Source organism: Spinacia oleracea, chromosome 2 (genome assembly GCF_020520425.1).
Source record: "Spinacia oleracea cultivar Varoflay chromosome 2, BTI_SOV_V1, whole genome shotgun sequence".
In the NCBI taxonomy this organism is placed as follows: domain Eukaryota; kingdom Viridiplantae; phylum Streptophyta; class Magnoliopsida; order Caryophyllales; family Amaranthaceae; genus Spinacia; species Spinacia oleracea.
The window spans coordinates 70554337-70577937 of record NC_079488.1 but is presented as its reverse complement, the minus strand read 5'-3'; the positions used below and the strand labels follow the sequence as shown (position 1 = coordinate 70577937).

The window sequence follows — 23601 nt, the reverse complement described above, 5'->3', positions numbered from 1 at the left end:
CTAAAGAATTGTTCTTGTTCGGTTCGGGCGCAGCTAGGGAAGGCACGCAACAAAGTGTATGCATCTAAACTATGCTAAATGATTATGTGTAAATAATATGCTTTCCTGGATTTATGGTTTTTCCGCATGATTTATGAATTGTCATATGTATCATAACCTAACAGTGGTATCACGAGCCTCTTATTATTTTCATAATCTAAATTGCATGAACATGGTTAAATATTACAAATTTGCAAGAATTAAAAGGGGTGATTAATTTTCGTAATTGTTAGTTAATTGCAAATTGTGTTTATTTAATTATACGTACGCAGTTTTTCGGCAGTTTCTTCGTTACTCATCCAAATCCAGTGATTTTTGTGTCAATTCCGCATGTAAAAGGCATTCTAAAATTTTGACAAAAACAGTATTTTTCTGCCGAACCCAGAATTCTCAAATTCGAAGCCTAACTATGACTTTTCGGAGGTTTTATTTTTTCGAATGCAAAATTTCGTAAATTTAAGATGTTAAATTAAATATTTGCGATTCTTGTTGATAAATCTTGAATTTTTGATTGACCTACTGTATATGTTTAACAAGTTTGAATGCCTAGCCTTGTTAATTATGCAATCTAATTTGTAATTATGATTAATTTGTTGAAAATTAGAATAATTTAGAATTAATTTGATTTTCATAATTAATTATAATTTAATTAGATACCTATGATTAAAAACCACCATAAAAATTGTAAATTTATGTTAAATTTTAAATTTTTATGACCTAGACTTGAATCCATGTTAATCGGAAATCAATTGAATAATAAATTTTCGATTTTTCGCCCTAAAATTATGAAATTAATATTATTTATTAATTTGTCATTAATTTTAAATATAAATTTTAAATTTTATGCGATTCGCTCATATAACTTGCACGCACAAAGCAATGGAAGCTACGTGTTACCCTTAAGGGGTGTTGTATAGTGCGGGCATGTGACGACGAGCAAGGGAGCTCGTCGCCCATGCGGCACGAATGCAATGAGCAAGGCCATGGTGCATGAGCACAAGGCAGCAGCCCTGCCTTGTGTCGTGGGCTGTGAGCAATGGACGAAGGGGCGAGGGCGAAAGCAAGGCACAGCAGTCGCGTGTGGGCAGCAAGCGAGCTGCGCAACAGCGCGCACTGCCTCGCGCGCAGCGAGCGCAAGCTCGCGTGCCACGAGTGCTACGCCCAGCGTCGATGCCTCGCGCAGCGAGCGATGGCTTGCAGGATCGAGCGCTGGCAAGCGCGCGCAGCGAGCAATGGCCCGTATAAAGCGAGCGCTGGCGAGCGCACGCAGCGAGCGCTGGCGAGCGAGCGCAGCGAGCGATGGCTCGCGTGCATCGAGTGCTGGCGCGCGCAGCGAGCACCAGCTCGCGTGATGCCTTGCGATGGAGAGCAGCAGCAGCGATGCGACGCAGCGCATGGGCTGCGCGCACATGGCCAGCGATGGTTGTGTGCGTGTGGCCCATGGGCGTACGTTGCGTGGGGTTGTTGGGTTGCGATTAGATCGTTTTGAAATTTTAATTTGAAATTTTCAGTTTACGTAATTTTAATTAATTTTAAAATTAATAATTTAAATTATTTTCTTGGATTTTAATTTTCAATATTGTAATTATAATAAATTTTATTTATTCTAATTATTTTACTAAAATTAAAATCATGAATTAATTTGAATACGACTGAAATTAAATTAAACTTATTGGATTCAATTATAAATTTATATGAGCTTTAAATTTTAATTAAATTTGTATGTTTCCGGTTAGACTAGAAATACATTTTTATGTTTAAAATTAGTAAAGCATATGAATTTATTGGTTTAAGTGGGAGCCATTTTTATTCATAAACTCTTGATTAGGTCTACAAATCCTTAAGGTTAAAACAACTTGATTAGAATTAATAAGGACTGAATAATTTGTAGATTATTGGTGCCCTTGATTAATTGCTGCAAATGTTTATGTGATGCATAATGTGTTTTACTAACCAGCTATGTGGGCCATTCATGATAATGAATGGGTGAATGGTATATATTGTATATGTACTGATATGCAGGTTATGAAGTGACTGGTATGGCCCATATAGGATAGAAAATATGGTCTGCGTACCATTAATTTGAATGTAATTGGTCTAAAGTACCAAAGTTGTTTTCAAATCAAATATGGTCTGCGTACCATCAAATAGTTGTAATTAGTTTTAATTATAGCTTATCCTATTTGAAGAAAATTGTGCCTCCCACGGAGATTTTCAAGACGGACTTTGAAGTTAAAGCTTCAAGATGAAGTCGGGCCATACTAGATCACATTTATCTTATGCATGCTTTAAGTTATTTATTGCTTTAAATATGTCTTAATTATGCATGAGATTGTGGCTTGATTATGTTGCATGATTAAGGATTTTAGTTCACTTAAAATCTAACCAACATAGTAAGAGCCTTAAGTTCCAAACTTAAAAAATTGAGTTAAAAGGTGCCATGCCAAAATATACACTTGCTTGGATATCCTTTACATCAATCTAGTAATAGTTTTCGCTCAGCGAGGTGTTACTTATTGGTCCTAAAGGGGCAAGGTACACAAATAATTGTGAGTACATGTTAGTTTTGGTGAAACTCAACGATATAAGTAAGGAGTCCTTTTATGTCGTGGCAAAATCGATAGGTTTACCTAATAAGTTCTTAGACGTACCTATCAACCAAGAATAGTTTCTAGACTATTAGCAAAAGGCTTTTGCTTAGCTAAAATGTTTTAGAATTGGGTCGACAAACTGTGCTTAATTCTTCAATGGTTTTAGGATCTTGGAATCATTTTATTCGCACCTGCCGGAACACATAATTCGAATAAAATGCTAATGACTTGTTTAAATTGCATGATTGCTTTCATTTTCAAGTTATTATTCATGACAAATGTTTAGACTTTGCATGCTTCAATGAATGTTTTAATTATTGTTTATAATTAAATATCTTGCACTGCAATAAATCCTTTTAGAAAGGTAACAGTAAATTTCATCGATTGGTAGTGAATCCAAGAACGATTCACGGAAATGAGAGAAAGTGAGCAATTTAAAATGTACGTTTCTTTTAGCGACTTTTATGGTTGTTTTCGAATATCAAAGTCGAATGGCAAACCAATTGGTGCTTGTGAATTCAAAATACACTGTAGTTTTGAGATCATAAAGCATTGAGTTTAAACACTCAGCTTTACCAATGGTTAACAACCTAATATCTTTGTCCATTTAATTCTCGAATGAGTCTAGTCTCTAGACATTCGAATAGATTGATGCTTAGAGAACTTTAGAAGCTTCTGGTAAGATCATCTAGTTGAAACAAAATATTCAACATAAATTAAAATGGTAAAGAACCTTGTTGGTGACATTGGACATGTCTAACAAAGTATAAAAGTCAACACTAAAGAATTCAATTCTTAAGACTATAAGAAAGGGTACAAGAAATATGAAAACAAAAGAACAAATGAAAGGAATTTATAATTCCGTTTCTACCTATAAGTTTATGTTTAAAGAGTAGTGACCTAGGAATCAAACTTCCTTGGTATCATATACCGCTTGAGGTTCTTACTTCGGTAATAACTCAAATAATGGAAGCTAGGCTACACTAATGGCCTACAAGTGGGAAATGAAGCATGGCAATGCTACATTAGCTGTAGGGTCATCTAGTTTGTTTTAAGTCCTTTCAAGGCTGGAACTAAATGGCTATTTTGCTCCATAATCAGCATACCTAAATTTCTGCTTCAAACACAGAAAGACTCACATTCAGAAGAACAAAAACAATGCTTGTTTGTTTGTTTATTTGAATGAAATGGTCATTTACGGGATGAGTCAATATGCTTGATTAAAACAAACAACTCTTTAAAGAACTTTACTAGGTTCAAATCAACCCCTTGATTTGAGTTCCACTAATCTTTGGCATTGTTGCTTAGACCATATCAATAAGTTAACATTCAAAAGCTCTATTTTGATGGACTTTTGAAAGTTCATTGATTTCTAAATCAATTTAAGACAACTAGTCTTACTTGTTGAAAGTAACAAAAGATATGAACTATTGTTAGAACGCCTAGACAATAGAGTTCAAAGCTAAAGAAAGATTTTATGACTTTATTATTTCACATGGATTTGAGTGAATATAGGTTTATTTACTCAAATGTGATATAAGTTGAATCTATTTGGCTAGTTCAAAGATTCAGAAGTATAAAATCCACTTGGCAAGAAATCATAAAGATCTAGGTTAGATCATGTTGATGATTACTTGAGACCAAATATGATCATCAATGATTGTGTGTTGTAATTTCACAATCTAGGTCAATAAGATATGGAATATCTTAGTTGGAATAATCGAAGTCAATTAGTACTTGATTCGATCAATGATGAATCATAAAGACTTTTCCTATAATTTCTAAAACAAAATGCTCAACTACCACCAAACTAAACCAAATTCGTCAAAGCTATTGAAAAGTAATTTCAGGATATCTTTTCAATTATATATCTAAAGAGTTGCTAAACTCAGTGGGAGCTTAGTGTTTGTTATTCAACAAACTAAGGCCCAAGTCTAGATATATGTTTCATTGTGATTTATTCAAATGAGACACAAGGGTATTGTTTCTACCACGAATTTTTGAGAACATAATGTTTGTTTGCTCGAAATAATGTCCTTTTGGAGATTCGTTTCCAAAATGACAAGTGGGAGAAAATAGACCTCGAAAGTCTTCGAGGCGAACAACAAACATAAACGGACATTCCGGAGGCTTTTCGAAGTGCTTCAGAAAAACCGAACTTATTCTTTAAGGACTTTAGAAGTGGCTTTAAAGAATAGACATCTCTTAGAAGACTTTACAAGTGCTTCAAAGAGAATAGAATATTCAAAAGACTCTCAAAGTGCCTGTTGATATTCTATTGTTTGATGTTCTATACCCAAGTAGGCATAGAGTTCAAGTCACTGGAAAGAAACATAGAGTTCTGGTCAATGAAACTGTGAGATTCTTCTATTAGATAGTGAAGAAACCTACAACTTGTAGTCAAACTATTATCATGTAGATTAATGAGTTTGTGACTTGTAAGAAAGCTATGACGAAACCTAGATTCCCTAAAATGGTTAGAGGCCATATATAGACTCAAATGTTTTAAATGGTTAGAGGCCATAAAACATACTCAATGTTTTGATGACAAAATCGAAATTTTGTTGATTTGCAAGAATAGGTTCACACCTATTGGTTGCAAGTTTGTTTTAAGGATAAAAACCATCAAACATTGAATTGTGTTCACACACAAAGCCAGATTAGTTGCTAAAAGTTACAAGCAAATTCACGGTGTGGATTGTGTTGAAACCTCATGCATAATCGTAATGCTCAAGTCTATATTCAAGCAATGATTGCATATTGGTAAATATAGCAATTGGATGACAAAACGTATTCCTCAATCAAATGTTGGAATAAACTATGTACATGGTATGTCATAGGATTTGTGGATCCAAATAAATGCTTGAAAAGAAAAGCTAGTTTATAAAATCTAAGTACAGATTTAAGCAAGCAATTGGGAATTAGAACTATATTTTAGTGAAGCTAATAAGTATTTTAGTTTCATAAAATGTACATGATTCTTATAGATATATAAGAAGTTTAGTGGGAGTACATAAAACTTAATTGGTCCTATGTGTATCACACACATATCTCTCTATTGTGAAATAACATTCAAATGCTAATGACTTAGATTTGAAATTATTCATCAATGATGGACCAAGGCGAAACTTAGTACATACTGGGTATTAAGATCTATTTACAAAGATCTTATAATATTGTTTTGGATTAAGTAATGGCATTTACTAAATCAAATAAGAAAGTCTCCATTGGAGATATTCGACCCATGTGAATAAATCTAAGTAAAGGATGTTTGAACTATGTATAAGCATTTACTAAGTTAAACATCAAAGAGTCTAAATGAGATTCTTAACCTATATTATATGTCAAAGAATTTAGCTGAATTTAGTATCTACTGAAACTAGATAAGCTAAAGTTACATGAATAAAATTCAATTGGGAATTATTCTGCAAAAGAATTTATCATGTATGATATAATATGAGGATCGCCAAAAACGTATCGTATGACTTTAGGCATGACGAACATATACCAATCTCTATTGATCTAAGTAAAGATCAACTAGATTGAGATCAAGAATACTTATGGTACTTGAAAAGGTACATAGGAATAGTTCTTGATTCAAAGAAATAAAGATATGCTAAATATTGATGCTACATGCATAAACACTGGCAAAGGATCAAGCAAGACCCTTTGGAGTTAACCATTGATAAGGACGAGCTATAGAGCATCGTGTTTTGAAATGGCAACATGGATTGGAGACCATGAGTTGTTGCGTGGGATATTAAAATATTAATTTCTATGTTCTAAGATACAACTGGAAAGTCTTCCACATATCTGTGAACTGCTTGGATAAGCAAATCCAAACAAAGCATCACTAGCAACCTAAACAGTTGAAGTAAAAGTACTTATTGCCTAAGAAGCAATAAAACAGAGTTGTTTATATTAATGAGTTCTTCATTGAACTTGGGAAGATCACATGTCTGTTGACTTAATGGTTCTTCATTGCAAAATGCGTAGTACCACTAATGTAGCAAGAAAGACTAGATCACAAAATAAACATACTCAAAAGATCTTATCATCATATCTCAAAGAACATTCGATGAAAAAGATATTAAGATTGGCAAAGCATGATAACTAAACCTATGCAACAAGTGAGAAACAACACTCACATTGTGGCACTGGAAATCAAGCATAGCTTTGAATTCCATGAACTGTTTTAAGGATGGGTTCGAGACATAATAAGGATGACAACTCTTACCTTATGTTCAAGAGCAAGCATCGAGCGACAAAGGAATTAGGAAATGCACACTTGTCCCTAAGGACAAGTGGGAGACTGAAGGAAATAATGCCCTTGGTCCAAGTATGCATTCAATGTTAAGTCTAATAAATGCGGTTCGGTATTAATTAACAAGTTAATAATTCAGTGAGATCAAGTGAGCTGAATGCCTAGCTAGAGGCCGCTTCAGTTCAAGTGGAATAAATGATATTAATCCACAGCTTACTCTTGACTGAACCCGTAGGGTCACACAAATAGTACGTAAACGGATCAAGTATTTAATGGCATTAAATACTCCATTTATGGATATTCGGAATCGACGGATCTTGGTTTCAGTGGGAGCTGAGATCGTCACAGGCAAGAAATGAATACTCCGGAAACGATGATATTGCCGGAAACGGAAATATGGATCGTATCGGAAATATAAATATTATCCAAGTCGTAGATGTTGCCAGAAACGGAAACATGGTACGTATCGGAAAATATTATTGGAAATGGAAATATTGCCAGAATCGGAAATATTGCCGGAAACGGAAATATTGTCAGAATCGGAAATATTATCAGAATCGGAAAATAATTCCGGAAACGGATATATTAAATATTTGTTCGAAACAGAAATTGATTCCGGAATCGGAAATGTTGAATATTGTTCGTATCGGAAATGAATTCCGGAATCGGGAAATTAATCGGAAGCGTATCGTACGAATTAGCATCGGACGAGGCCTGCCAGACGAAGGCCCAGCACGAAGCCGGGCCATCGCCCAGCAAGCCAGCGCGCCACAAACGCACCAGCCAAGGCTGCGCCAGGCTGACCGCAAGGCAGGCCCAGCGCGCGCCAAGGCTACGGCAGCGTGTGGGCTTGCGGCAGTGGGCTGCGAGCTCGCGGGCTGCGCGCGCGCGCATGGCGCCCCTCGTGGGCTGCTGTGCGTGCGTGTGTGTTTGTGTGCTACTCGAATCCTAAAGCTACCGGGATTTGTCATATGATTAAATCTAATCCTAAAAGATTTAGTTTATTTAATTAGAGTCCTAGTAGGATTATAATTAAATAAATTAGTATCCTAATAGGATTCCAAATCCTTTTCCATAACTCTATAAATAGGTGCCTAGGGTCACATATTTACATAGAGTATTCAAGTATTCAAAGTGATTTTTGAGAGCAAAAATTCAGTCATATAATTGCCTACATTAGCCGAAAATTCTAAGTACCTTAAGGGCGATCCTAGTTGGTCAAGCTTAAGGCGGATCCGGACGTGCTGTGGACTATCTACGGAGGGACGACACTTGGAGTCCTAAAGACTTGTTCTTGTTCGGTTCGGGCGCAGCTAGGGAAGGCACGCAACAAAGTGTATGCATCTAAACTATGCTAAATGATTATGTGTAAATAATATGCTTTCCTGGCTTTATGGTTTTTCCGCATGATTTATGAATTGTCATATGTATCATAACCTAATAGTTTCATGTGCAGCAATGTACTCCGCTTCAGTTGTAGAATTCGCAATGGTGTTTTGCTTAGCACTTTTCCAGCTTACTACACCTCCGTTGAGGCAGAAGACAAACCCAGACTGTGATCTGAAATCATCCTTGTCGGTTTGGAAACTTGCGTCCGTATAGCCTTTAACAATTAATTCATCATCTCCACCATCGACCAGGAAATCATCTTTGTGCCTTTTCAGGTACTTCAGAATGTTCTTGGCAGCAGTCCAATGTGCCTCTCCTGGGTCTGACTGGTATCTGCTAGTAGCACTGAGTGCGTACGCAACATCCGGGCGTGTACATATCATAGCATACATTATTGAACCAATCAATGATGCATATGGAATCTAACTCATTCGTCTACGCTCATCTAGTGTTTTTGGGCACTGAGGCTTGCTTAGAGTCATTCCATGAGACATGGGTAGGTAGCCTCGCTTGGAGTCTGCCATATTGAACCTTTCAAGCACCTTATTGATATAAGTGCTTTGACTAAGTTCAATCATCTTTTTAGATCTATCTCTGTAAATCTTGATGCCAAGTCACTACAAGAAACAGGCCATTTAGCAACGGATTTTTGTGACCAAGAAAAACTCAGTCGCTAAATTACTACTACTTAAGTTTCTGTTACCAATTAATTACCGATATATTTCTAGTCAGTATTTACTAACCAACTCAACTTCAGTCACAAAATCAGTTGCAAATTAAGTACTAACAAAATGTTAATTGCTAATTCTCTACTGAAAAAATTTTGGACTCTATTTAATTACCAACAAAAAGTCCGTCACAAAAATATGGTCGCCAAATAGTTACAAAATAATTGCCGGTTACTAATATGGCCTAATCGACAATGCCACATATAGGTGAGATCCGAATCATTTCACTACAAAAATGAGATTCTTTTAGAAACAAAGTTTGGCAACCGATTTATGTAATGTTACAAAATAGCAACACAAGTTATTTTTATAGTTGCCAAGTTAAAATATTAGCAATAGTTTTATTATTTGTTTCCCCTGGAAACCATTTTTCTTACTATTTGTTGCTAGATGGCATCATATTTCTTATTTGTATCCATTTAGCAACCAACTATGGCAACATGTATTTGATTTGTTGCAATTGGAAACAAATTATTTTTATTATTTGTTGCTAAATGGCATCATAGTATTGATTTGTTTCCATTTAGTAACAAAACATGGCAACGAGTACTTGATTTGTTTCCATTAGAACAAATCATTTTACTATTTGTTGCTAAAATACGAAATCATATTTTTTTTGAAGTAAATAAAAAAATAGTTTTAGCAACACACTGTGGAAACAAATGGTTGATTTGTTGCCAATGATAATAAGTTGTCTTTTTAGGGTGGTCGTTGAATCCAATTTAGCAACCAATTATGGCAACATGTATTTGATTTGTTGCAATTGGGAACAAATAAATTTTGCTATTTGTTGCTAGGTGGCATCGTAGTTTTGATTTGTTTCCATTTAGTAATAAAATATGGCAACGAATACTTAATTTTTTGCTATTAGAAACAACTCATCATACTATTGTTTCTAAAATGGAATTTGATTTTTAGCAACACGATGTGGAAACAAATGTTTGATTTGTTTCCATTAAATGACTCTGACATCAGATTTTAAATTTGTTTCCGTTAGAGACAAGTTATGTTAAAATTCGTTGCTAAATTATATGGAAATTTCTTTGAATCCGTTTTAGCAACAAACTATGCATGTGATTTTTGTTTTGTTGCCATTAGAAACAAGTTTATGCTTTATTGTTTGTTGCTATAGTGACATTAAATCTTTTATTGGTTGTCAATTAGTTGATAATCGAAGAGTTTAGCAACACGCAACAACATACAGATATACACATTATGATTTTTTTTACACGAAACAAGTGGTCTTACAACTTTTTGTTAGAATGACATCAAACATTTTTTGTACTATTGAAAATTAATGATTAAATATATTTTTATTCTAATTACCTAAAAGTAGGAGTTGTTAATTAATTTCATTGAGTTTGACTAGCCTTATTTGCAAGAATTCAAATGTCAACATGTGGAAAAGATCGATCTTGGTGATGTAACACCCCCATAATCCTCCCTATTTAAAACACCTTAAATTTGAGAATAGAGAAACATAGAGGTGTTACTGCCACGAAGGAACGTATAAGGCAGATGAAATAATTAATTAAAAACCGGTTTAACTTTTATAGTCTAACTTTGAGAACAAACAGCGGAAGTCTTAAAACGAATGGTACAAATACAATGTGGAGACCTCAATAGGCCCCTTCTTAAATCCAAACTCCAACACAAGGAATAAGTTAAGTTAAACAGTTGAAACACATTAAAATCCAAAACCAACGTAATATTCAAAGGAAAAAGGTACTTCAAAATCTATCCCCATGCATGCTTATTCGCAACCCTGTAGATTGACTGCTCCCCATAATCCCAAGTGAAATTATGGTTCACCGCAGGGCCATCATATAAGGAGACATGGCCAACAACAACAAAGATCAAGTCAGCTAATGCTGAGTACGCACTAAAGCAGTAATCATTTAGTAACAAACACTCATGGCCAACAACAACAAAGATCAAGTCAGCTAATGCTGAGTACGCACTAAAGCAGTAATCATTTAGTAACAAACACTCTAGACACACAACTATTAAATAATGCACCTTAGGGCACGACACTAACTTACCGACTCAACCTTGATTTATGTGAATTAGAGTTGGCATTGTAATATAAAAGATTGATCATAGGCCGTCCTTGACCGCACCTAACGATCCTATAAGAGTATCGAAGAGTCCTAGACGTGCCTTCGAATATGTAACTTTAAACTTACTAGAGCGTCCTCTAGTACAGACAAACCTTGAATCAGTATGCATACCCCCGAGAAGAGTCCTTGACGTACCTTCTCTAGGAAGTTTAACTACTTAGTTAACTCGATTTCTGTAGGTAAAAGCGCCCTAGCGCATAATAAAGAGTGCAGGATACTAATACAAAGATTGTCCCTTTACCCATACTACTACTCGAGAAATTATCTCTGAGAGCTTACAAGCCATTCCTTTCACTTTAAGTGCTTTAGTAATTTCTTTGTTATTCCATTGTTTAGACCTTAAACAAAGTATAGAAATACAACATAAGAAGCACGACTTCTCTTTTAGTTCCTTTAGGACGAGTGATCAAACAATTAAGACACCCATTATTAAGCCTTTAGTCCTTGGCTCGGAGGTTTTGAGAGACCTCCTAACATACTACGTCTAAACTTAGTCTAATTGAAAATAGTAAAACTTGTAGAGACAATAATATTAAAGATCATGCTTGTTTTTTTTTTATAATAAACAAACAACAACGACATAATCTCAAGTGTACGCATCACCACGCATTCATTGAACTATAAATAATTCCAAGGCCTACTCATGCCACTAATACTACTAGTACATTCTAGGACTAGTACGTACCTTTTTGAAGTACGAAAATAACTTAAGGATAACGAGCTAGCTAGAATCTCCCTTCTATGAACTTGGTACCTAAACATTGTATAATAATATAATCAGTTTCTTGATTACATAAATTAACATCTAAAGTACTAAAAATCAGATTTGTATAACCTCCTAACAATCTGATTTTTAGACTCTTAATGCTCCAAATACACAAACAATAAACAACTATTGTTCACATTGTAATCTCATCGTAAAAACTCGTTTAAAATAATCGTTTATATACTTTCAATACTGTTATACATCCCATAAGTAATATGATTTTCGGTTCGTAAGATAGAGATTAAAACTTGTATAAATATACTATAGTTAGTGATTAAAACACTTAATCGCGAGTTATACCATAGTTAGACATAATATAAAGCATTAAGGCATAAAATCCAATTCCTGTAAACAACCAAAACAAGGCTACGTGTTTGTTTTACATTTGAAATAGTTGTTTGCATTATTAGCCATTAACAAAACAAGTCAGCATCATCAAAACAATAATTTAATGCGGCAATCCACAATAATTGAATGTGGCAATCAACAATACTCGACCACAATCATCACGAACAATTAATGTGAGAAGGCGGCACCATCGTTGCAACAATCTACAACAATAACACGCAACAGTTACAGAGGAGAGAGTAGACGAGGAGGAAAGAAAAGAACCGTGATGGTGGAGATTGCAATCCACCGCGGAGGTGCGAGAACAAGGCAGAGCAAACGGCGCACGCAACAGTACGTAGGAAGGAGGGAAGAAGGAGAGCAAGGGTTTTTTGAGTTCCGTATATTTTTTTTTCTGTTTATAAAAGAATATGGTTATTTTCTTAATTTAAATAATTAAGGGTATTAATTTAAAATCCTTTTTCAAATTGTTTTTTTTTTTTATTTTCCTTCTTAAAGACCTTGTAAATCGCCCGTTTCCTTGTTTTACTTGAAACAAAACACTTCGTTTCACTTTAAGACTAAAATAACTTTATAATATTTATAGTCTTGTTTAAAACGTAATATTATTTCTAAATATTTAAAACATAACTCAGTATATTTCCTTGAAATATAAAATAAAACGAACAGAAAATACGGAGTATCACAGGTGATTGTAATACTCTTTTGTGATCATAAAAGTAGATAAAATAAAGGTTAAATAATACTTGTAAGAAATAAACTCTATAAATGGTGTGGAAACATCAATTATATATATATATATATATATATATATATATATATCTATTACTATATACTAAAAGAGACACCAGGAATGACACGTGTCAATTCCTGGTGCGATTTTTTCCCGCCAAAAACCAATTTCCCAAAAAGTGTATCTGTTTTTTTTTTTTATTCTCTACCTTTTTTATAAACTATATATGTATGGAAACAAAATTTAGTTTATAAATTATGGCAATAATAGATACGACGTAATAATAATTATTCTAAATTGGTAATATTTTAGTCAAAGCGCTATATTAATAATGGAAAATATATCACTCAATATTTTTGTCAAATTACCATATTAGCATTTTAAATATGCATATTAGATGAATAAATTTAAACGAGTATGTTAAAAATGTTATAACTATGCAGTAGTTTGGAAGATATTCAGTAAAAAAATTTGTGAAAATAATAACCAAATATACTAGATTAGATGCAAATATTCATAGACTTAGCATTTATTAGACTTAGCATTGAATGCATACTTGGACCAAGGGCATTATTTCCTTCAGTCTCCCACTTGTCCTTAGGGACAAATGTGCATTTCCTAATTCCTTTGTCGCTTGATGCTTGCTCATGAACATTAGGTAAGAGTTGTCATCCTTATTATGTCCAGAGGTATTTCTCGGTTTCAGAGTTCAACTGATCAAATAAACAGATAATCATAGCCTATGATTCATCTGAGCACGGCCATGCATTTCACAGTTTCTAGCTCTCCGAGTGGCCTTGTACAACTTTCAGCATCTCATCCCGGTTTATGGGAGGACAATCCCAATCTTGCGATCTTGAGATTAGACTTCGTTTGATAGGTGATTACCCGAGCGTTGCCGTTATAGCCTCCTTTTACGGTGCGACGGTTGACAATGTCAAAGCAACCAGTTCGCAAACAAGTAATCTCAAATCACTCAGGCATTGAGGATTAGTGTCAAATAATTTTAATGAAATTTACTTATGACAGATTTTCATCGCTTACAGTAAAGTTTCATGGGTCTGTCCGATACTAGTCTTCCCAAAGTAAGTATCTATGCAAATGATTGCGACATTGCCATGTCCATATAGTTCAAGAAACAAAACTACTAGTCATCTTGCATTCTAGTCGTCTAGCGTTTTCTATGCGTCCATCTTTATAGAAAACTCTGATCAGGAACCATTTTCAACTTTTGACATTCAAATTCACTTGATAGACATTTCTTAGTCACAAGACTGGTCCTGACAGTCTATTTTGAATATGTCGTCAAATTGAAGGGACTCATCATTTAATAAACCACAAATTAAATGGAAAAATGAATTCTCTTCATTTATATGAATGGTTAACCAATAATGTTTTACAAAGTATTAAACTCTTAAAACTTTAAAACATTAAATAAAGACATCAAAGCCATTCTCCAATATGCTTGATTCCCATAGCTGCAGTGTGTGAGTTGTGCTTCGCTTGCGGCAGAGGTTTAGTTAATGGATCTGAGATGTTGTCGTCAGTTCCAATCTTGCTTATCTCGACTTCTTTTATTTCAACGAACTCTCGTAGAAGGTGAAATCTACGAAGTACATGCTTGACTCTCTGCCGATGTCTAGGCTCCTTTGCCTGTGCAATAGCTCCGTTATTATCACAATATAGAGCTATTGGTCCTTTAATGGAGGGGACTACACCAAGTTCACCTATGAACTTCCTTAGCCAAATAGCTTCCTTTGCTGCTTCATGTGCAGCAATGTACTCCGCTTCAGTTGTAGAATTCGCAATGGTGCTTTGCTTAGCACATTTCCAGCTTACTACACCTCCGTTGAGGCAGAAGACAAACCCAGTCTGTGATCTGAAATCATCCTTGTCGGTTTGGAAACTTGCGTCCGTATAGCCTTTAACAATGAATTCATCATCTCCACCATAGACCAGGAAATCATCTTTGTGCCTTTTCAGGTACTTCAGAATGTTCTTGGCAGCAGTCCAATGTGCCTCTACTGGGTCTAACTGGTATCTGCTAGTAGCACTGAGTGCGTACGCAACATCCGGGCGTGTACATATCATAGCATACATTATTGAACCAATCAATGATGCATATGGAATCCCACTCATTCGTCTACGCTCATCTAGTGTTTTTGGGCACTGAGTCTTGCTTAGAGTCATTCCATGAGACATGGGTAGGTAGCCTCGCTTGGAGTCTACCATATTGAACCTTTCAAGTACCTTATTGATATAAGTGCTTTGACTAAGTCCAATCATCTTTTTAGATCTATCTCTGTAAATCTTGATGCCAAGTCACTACAAGAAACAGGCCATTTATCAACGGATTTTTGTGACCAAGAAAAACTCAGTCGCTAAATTACTACTACTTAAGTTTCTGTTACCAATTAATTACCGATATATTTCTAGTCAGTATTTACTAACCAACTCAACTTCAGTCACAAAATCAGTTGCAAATTAAGTACTAACAAAATGTTAGTTGCTAATTATCTACTGAAAATTTTTTGGACTCTATTTAATTACCAGCAAAAAGTCCGTCACAAAAATATGGTCTCCAAATAGTTACAAAATAATTGCCGGTTACTAATTAACTACGAAAAACTTGCAGTCCCTATTTAACTACAAAACTATTTCAGTCGCAAAAAGTCAGTCACAAAATAACTACTGATTATTTTTTATCACTATTTTACTACAGATAAATTTATGTCACATATTTCAATAAAAATATCTTTCGCAACATCTCTAAAGTTTAGCACGAAGTATGATTGAGCTCCAAAGAACACTAAACAGTACGATATTATTCACTAAAAAAATCAGACAAATCTCATTTGCAGCTATTTGTTGATGAATATAAACCAAATTTGATAAAGCTACAACAAAATTTGGAACTGAGAACCAGTTTGAAAAATTGCATAATTAGTTAAAAAGTGAACGAAATTTCAATAAAAGTGAAAAACATGAAACCAGTTGAAAATGCATAATTATGAAAATACCATTAATGACACGGGAATCATTTGGACCATCTGATTTTGATGATATAAGGCACATATAGAATCGAGATCCACTAAATAGAATCGGGATCTGGTGAGAGTCACACCCTAAAATGGGATCTAAGAACTAACTTGGGCCCTTAAATCATCAAAATCAGATGGCCCAAATAATTCATGTGTCAGTAATTGCTATATAGGTTCAAGCTCTTGTGAGAATCAAGTCTGTGATGAAAATGAGAACCAATTCCGCGCTTTAAAAGCAAAGCAAAAACAAATTAAAGTATTGACTCAAAAGTAAATTACACAATGAGCAATTTCTTATGTTTAATTTTGTAAATGTTAAAAAAGAATATATGTAATTAACCATGAATTAAGTATCAACATTAACAACTAACTTTTTTAGTATAACGATTAAGATAACTATATATGCGTAGTCCACTTATAGTATCCGAATTTATTTGTACTTAGTAAAAATTTTACTACTTATTAATGGCGTGAGGCATTGCCCGGGAGAAATAACTACTTTTATTTTAAGAGATTGAGTGAGGATATCTACTACCTCCGTTTCAAAATGATCTTTATTTTAAAATTATGGTAAAATTTTAGGTGTGAGACATTGCCCGGGAGAAATAACCCTAATGGCGTGAGGCATTGCACGGGAGAAATAACCCTAATTTTTCTTTCCCCAAATTCGTAAATTTTAGATCGCTAAATGATTTTTTAAATAATTTGGATCTGAAAATTTGGTTAATTGGTAAAGGTAATTTAATTTCATGTAAAGTGGAAGATTTTAAAAATTATTGGATTAAAATTTTGATTAGATTCGTTAATTTTAATCAACACTTAAACCAAATTGGTAAAAATCTAAAATTTAAATGTTTAGAACGATTTAAAGTTATAGATTCGATTATCAAACACTACTACAAAAATGGGCAAAGACACCCGTCCAAAATGGCCTAAGAGACCCCTCATGAGGGGATCTCTACCTATAGGGGTCCCAAATTTTTTGTTTACATTGTTCGTTCGTTAAAATTTGAATAAAGTTAGCCTAGATTTAATAAATTTAAAAAATTGAATTGTTGTTAAAAACTAATTAAATAATAAAGTCGTTATTTTTCGAAAATAAAATTGTTTATTTTGTGAAAAATAACTAAATGGAAATATGTTCGTGAAATTGAATTTTTTTTAATTAGTTGGTTCGTTTGCATGAACCAAAGGCACGAACAAAAGGGGTGTGCGGTGCGTGTGGTTCGTCGTAGCCATGCGGGCTGCCTCCCCGTAGCCAAGACACAACAATGCGGGCAGCAGCAAGCGAGCTGCGTGCCGCGCGCGCTGGGGCGGAGTGAGAAAGCAAGGCAGCGAGCCTTGGCTTGCGAGCTGCGAGCAAGCAAGGGCAAGCTGCCTTGCCTTGTTGCGCGCAGCGTCGAGCACCACAGTGAGCAGCATGCCACGATGTAGCGACGAGCTGCGGCATTTGTGCGCGATGGCTGCGGAGGCATGGGCGCAGTGCTCGTGTGCCTGGTAGGCCACACAACACGAGGCAGTGTTGGGCTGGGCGCCAGCCTAGGCCGCATTTTACATTTTTGGGCATTTTCCTTTCGTTGGGCTTTAAAATTTGTATTTGCATTAAGATGGCTAACGGGATAATTAAATAATTATTTTATTTAACTTGGGCCGAGCCGTACGCGTGAGTTTAATTTAAGAACTGCTACTCAAACCGTCGCTCCGTCGTCAATAATACTGCAGAAATCTACTATTGTTTAAGTCTAAATCCAAACTGAGATTTCTCTGTGTTGACCTTATTCACTCCAGGTAATTGTATTTATTTATTTTACTTCAATGTTAGATTTTTTTCCTTCAATTTTTCTACGGATCGGCACCCTTTAAGATGAATTTGAGTCCCTTTGTTTTGTTCCTGGTGAATTATAGATCTGGTGTTGTGTTTATGAGTTTCTTCTTTTTTTGTTCTGTTTTAAAAAAATTGGTTTTCTCTCTTCAATTTATCGAGTATTTCGGGAATTAGGTTTATTGATTTTGTTTCTATTATTTTGGTTTGATTCATGATGATGAGGAGGGACCCTGAACAATCCGCAGATTCTATTATTAAGTCACACCTGATATCACAGATGCTCCAAAGACCAAGTACAGGATCAAGGTTTGTTGGGTTTTTAATATTTAATTTTTTTGCCATTTTTTCAGCTAATAGCTATTGATAATGCTCCTTTTTTTTCTTATGAATTTTACTTTGTACTTAAATTAAATAAATGATCCTGGAATCACAATTGTTGCATAAAATGGTGGATGTTTGCGGGCAATGTTGAATCTTCCTATTTCTTGCTCTATTGATGTGTAAGCGTATGAGTCGGTTTTTGGTTTTTAATACATTCTGTTGGATCGTAATGATTAAACTAATGTTCTGATGTTTCTGGACTATAGAATCGGGCAACTTTGATAGTCGAGAGATTCATTCAATTGAAGTCACAGACAATGAAAACATTGTAGTTTATTATTTTTACTGTTGCCAAGCAGGGTCAGGGGTTAGTAACTCTAGGTTGTTGAATTTTCTCCGTTGTATTGATAAATTTCATTGTGAGAAGAGAAACAAACAAAATCAATGTGTAGGAGCACAAAAATTTTAGTCTGCACAGTCTTTATTTATCACTAGTAAACTTTAACTTCGAAATTCAACTACTTTATGATATTGAGCTGCAAATTCATCTATAATGTAATGGCTAGGTTAGTAAATTGACACTGATTTCAGATTGAATGAGGATGACATTGCAGAAATGTGTCTGTTGGTGCCATGTTTGTGTTTATTTTGGAAGCTAATTTTAGGCCTTATTATCATCAACTATCTAGCACTACTACAAAATGCGTCATTTCTCGACACTATAGCCAAGACGATGAGGATAACCGCTGGTATCAAATTATGGTACCCGTGTTTTCTCGACGGTTATAAATGTCATTCAATTTTCTCGTCTAATATTAGTGTCGAGATATTGGTCCGTAGCCACATGACCCTCACGTGGTCTTATTTGGTTTTCCGCGTATTCATTTTGGGTGAGAACTTGCCCCGCTCCCACCCGTCGTTCTCACTTCTCAATCTCAACCCTAAACTGATAGTACTCCGTAACTTCTATGCTCTCTCAAATCACTGGTTTCAGATCCACATTTCTAATAATCTCTTTCAATAAGTTCTCCTCTTTCTCTTCATTTTTTTGAAATTCACTTTTCATCTCCTAAAAATCCAATGAATTTTTAAAAATATTTGATTTTTCCTCCTATTTTTCAGGATTCATCGCTCTCAGATCTCGGTTCTATGATTTCGTTCAACGTCGTTGAACACGATTCCGGATACTTTGAAGGTACTCAGGTCAGTTCACAATTACAATCTCATTAATTTATTTATTTTCTCCCTTTTGTTGGTGAAGTAATCTAGGTTTAATTTCTGGTTAGAAAAATTGATCCAGAATTTGTTTAATTTGACTATCGGGTTTGATGATTCGGTAAATGCAATGTTGGTTTATTGATCCATGTGAATGATCTGGAATTTGAGTTTGTAATCAACATTAAAATCCAAGTTTGAGTTTGTTTAATTGATTGTTTATGATAGTCCACCCCTTCTTTATTTTCGCAGTATTTGCCGCTTGAACAATTTTATAGTTTCGTTTCAATTTTTGTTATTAGATGCTAAGGGATTTCTTAATTGATAATTTTAGAATAAAAATTCAATTGTTACAAGTCTTTTTTTCCCCTCTTGTATCTGACTGTGGATGCAGCCATGATGCATTTAATATCTTCCGTTGTATCATGTTTGATTGATGATTATATTGAGTAATTGTAAACTGCTATTCTAAGTTGTTGTCACATGTGGTTTGCTGGCCATTTTAGGCACAATGAAAGCTTCAGTAATATTTTCAGTTCTAAATATCAAGCATCAGGCAAATAACTTGACCATCTTCAACTTTTTATTTGCTATTAACTACTAGTAGTATGCAATTTAATGCTTTCCCAATCTACTACTACGTGGTATTTCATTATATTCAACATAAAGAAGAAGATTTGGGCTGTATATATCTAATCCAATATACTATGATTTAGGAAGGGGACTCATGACATGCGTTATGTAAGATAGCCTATTGACCAACTTTAAACTCTATTTGATTGTGATGATGCGAAGAAACGGTAGCAGTTTTCATTGGTAGGAATTGTTGGAAAAAATGGTACATAAAGAATTACATTATCTTACCATTAGCTTGGTTGATCGGTTTCTGTCGACATAAGGGTCATAGTGTGCTGATTAGCGTTGCTTCAATAAGTTAAAAATCCTTGATTAGTTCTTGCAATTGTTTAATGATTTTGTGACCATATCGATTTCATTGAGCTTTCCTTGCAATTTCATGCAGTTTTATACAAAGATATCAGGAGAGTTATTCGATTCAATTGATGGTACTATATCTTGGTGAAAATGGATTTGGTAAGTTATTGAGTTGAGTCCTTTCTAATACAAAGAAACATACTGATGAACATCATGAATGACAGAGTATACTGAATAAATTTTTTCTATTAGTGCCTGGAAGGATAGAAAACATGCTTGTCTATTCTAAGTCTATGTCTCTATTCCTACCAGTTACATTTCCTGTTTCCTATTAATTTCCATGTTCCCAATTTTACGAGTTTGGTACTAGAATTAATTTCATTACACTATCTAAGTTGATGATGACTGTTTGAGCATCTTCTGAATTTAGATTAATTTCATATTTCTTGATCAACACTACTGCAATTTCCGTAGTTTCTCGACGCTGTACAAATTTGCTGAGGCTGGATTTAATCTCGCGAAGTTTCTCGACGTTGTTAGAAGTCGAACTATTGTCTCGACATTAAATAGCATCGAGAATTAGTCACGTGTGCAACATGTGTCTTTAACTCTAAAATTCTACCGCTAGCCCCTGGTCTTCCAGTTTTAGTTTGGTGAAACAAGAAACCGCCGACACCAAAACCCTAAAAAAGAAAAAGAACAAAGAACACCTCTCGTCGATCTGTTGCTCGATCTTGGTCTGCTACCTTCAATTCTCCATTGAAATCACAATTCTCATAGTATGGCGGAAGGTTACAAGCTTTCTCACTTTCACCAGGTATGTTCTTTGTTATTTTTCCATTGATTTTTAATGTTTGATGTTTGTTTATGGTGAATTCGTTAATAACTGATATATGGTTGTTTTTTATGGATGGTAATAATTCTGATTGAAATCTTGAAAAACTATAGGGTTAAGGTGGGTTTGAATCTAAATTTTGAGGCTGAATAAGGGATTAGTGTTACCAGTTGGGTTTCTGACTTTCTGTTTTTTTATTTTCGATTATTTTGGGTTAAACTTCGTGTTATATGTTAGGTTAATTATAAGTTTTGAGGTAAATTTGGGATTTTTTTGGTAAATTTGTTTTGATTGGAAATCGTTGTTGTGATGATATCTCCAGGTGTGCCTTAAGAAATATCATTGGAAATTCTAGTTTTTCGGGGGTCTTTAACAAGCAACAACTGACTGAACTTTATTAGTCACTAATATATGTAACACAAAACTGGACTTTGCGAAGTAGAACTTGAACTTTATAGAACAATACAGAACTGAACAGAAATTGTGTTGACTCATATAGTCATTTAAGACTTCGTATTACTTTAATTTTTAAGGACCACTTTGTGATTCCTGAAGATACAAAGTATGACAACTTAGCTCTCCCAAGGTCTTGATAGAGTATGGAGGCAATAGAAGTTTGAATTTAAAAGAAAATACAACGAACCAGATGAGTAAACAATAGAAGAACTTAAAAAAGATGTGCCAACTGGAGTTTCCAAGCAAGACTAGGTGAACTTGGTCAGCTATTAGGAATCACCCAACGGGAAAGTAAGTTTTTAATATATGAACTTTATATTTCGATCGACAAAACTTATATTCAGCCACCAGAATATAGTCATTTATGGCTTTGTATTACTTTAATTTTTAAGGACCACTTTGTGATTCCTGAACCCTATACACGTTTTTGAAGACGTTTAATTACATTGTAGAAATTGTCTGAGTATGGAAAAGAGGCACGAGCATCTCTGAGTCAATTTCTTAGTAGTTCAAGCTTTGCGAATACACGTGTTGATTATGTATAAAACAATTAAACCCACTACACTACAACCTATCCAAGTGGTTTGTCTCTTTATAATATTGCATATAACTTGTTTCCATGAATTGCTACTTATAGGAAGATGAACTTGAAGAAGGTATGAGCCTAGTAGAACATTGGCAAGCTTCTCATAGGAAGAAGGATAGAACCTTTATTGTCGGCACATTCACTGAAGAGATAAAAGAAAAGTACGATGAGAATGCAAAACTGATTAAGACAATGAACAAAGCTGTTTTCTCAAGTTTTAGAATCTGTTTGCAGTGGAGACGTTTCGACGCAACTAGACGCTACACAAACAACCTTGTGTATGGCTAACCCTCTGGTATTGTTTAAACACTTTCACTTAGAATTTTTAATGCTTTCTAAGTCTGATTATGTGAAGTTTGTGATCGATTGACTGACTATAATTAGTTAAGAACTCTACGAACTTTACAAAACAAAACTGAACTTCTGCCTTCCCTTTGCTATCTATCTAACTTATGCTTAATAATACTAAAGGATTGATTGATTGATTGTTATGATTGATGATTATGGGGTTTGTCAAAACTCAGCTGCAACTGGAACTCTTTCAGTTTAGACTAAGCCTGTTTTTTTAATGCAAAGCAGGAACATTCACTTGCTCCTATTTTAACGAGTCAACTCTGGCAAGCAGTCTTTATAAACAAAATAAAGCAAAAAATAAATAAGTTAGGTACGGATAAGAGTCACTAATGTGTGCAACAAAACTCAACTGAACTTTATAGTACGAACAAATTATAAACGCCGCCCTCTAACTTATGCAGACTAATAAATTATATGAAGTTCATATATTTGATACTTATTGCATTTGGTGTAATAACCAATCTGGTCATTGTTTTATTCTATATAGTGGACATCTCTTAATTTATTTTTACACCGTGGGAGAAAATATTACTTACCATTTTTAAGTTCTTTTGAAGGCCCGTGATGCGTTTGAAGATTATGGTGGTGGAAGAAAGGAATATAGGGATGATGCATAGCTCCTTCAACTATGAAGCCCATATACTTGAACTTATAGTCCTTGAATGGCTTTTGTTTTTAAGATGACATTTTAGAATAATAGGGCGATTGGAATTGTAATATTTATAGAAGACGTTGTGTTAGTTTTAAGTTTGTGCTTTGGTGATAATGTATAAACTTTGATGATATGTTTATAACGTATTATTATATAAATTAATATTAGTACAAATATCTTTAAGTTATCGACATCTCTGTCATTTTAATTTTTCTATAATATAGTTGTGTATGATTTCAAGTTTAAGATTGTATTTGCTTCGCGGATTTTTTTTAAAAAAAAATTGAAAACTAAAATCTCGACGCTGTTAATCGTCATAACGATTTCCCGCAAAATATAAAAATTTACCCGCAAATATATTTAGGACGCCGAAGAGCGTCGAGAAATTATATTACTACGGCAAAT

At 34.5% G+C, this 23601-nt stretch overlaps 2 long non-coding RNA genes across 2 annotated transcripts; one reads left to right on the top strand and one right to left on the bottom strand.

Moving 5' to 3' along the window:
- Window positions 1-10538: 10538 nt before the first annotated feature.
- LOC130466986 (uncharacterized) lies at window positions 10539-12808 on the bottom strand. The gene is made up of 3 exons (XR_008927140.1): window positions 12510-12808; window positions 11817-11885; window positions 10539-10787 (listed from the first exon to the last, which is right to left on the bottom strand). It is a non-coding gene; the product is annotated as an uncharacterized lncRNA (long non-coding RNA).
- Window positions 12809-20457: 7649 nt separating this feature from the next.
- LOC130466985 (uncharacterized) lies at window positions 20458-23379 on the top strand. The gene is made up of 3 exons (XR_008927139.1): window positions 20458-21130; window positions 22242-22485; window positions 23102-23379. It is a non-coding gene; the product is annotated as an uncharacterized lncRNA (long non-coding RNA).
- Window positions 23380-23601: the final 222 nt, after the last annotated feature.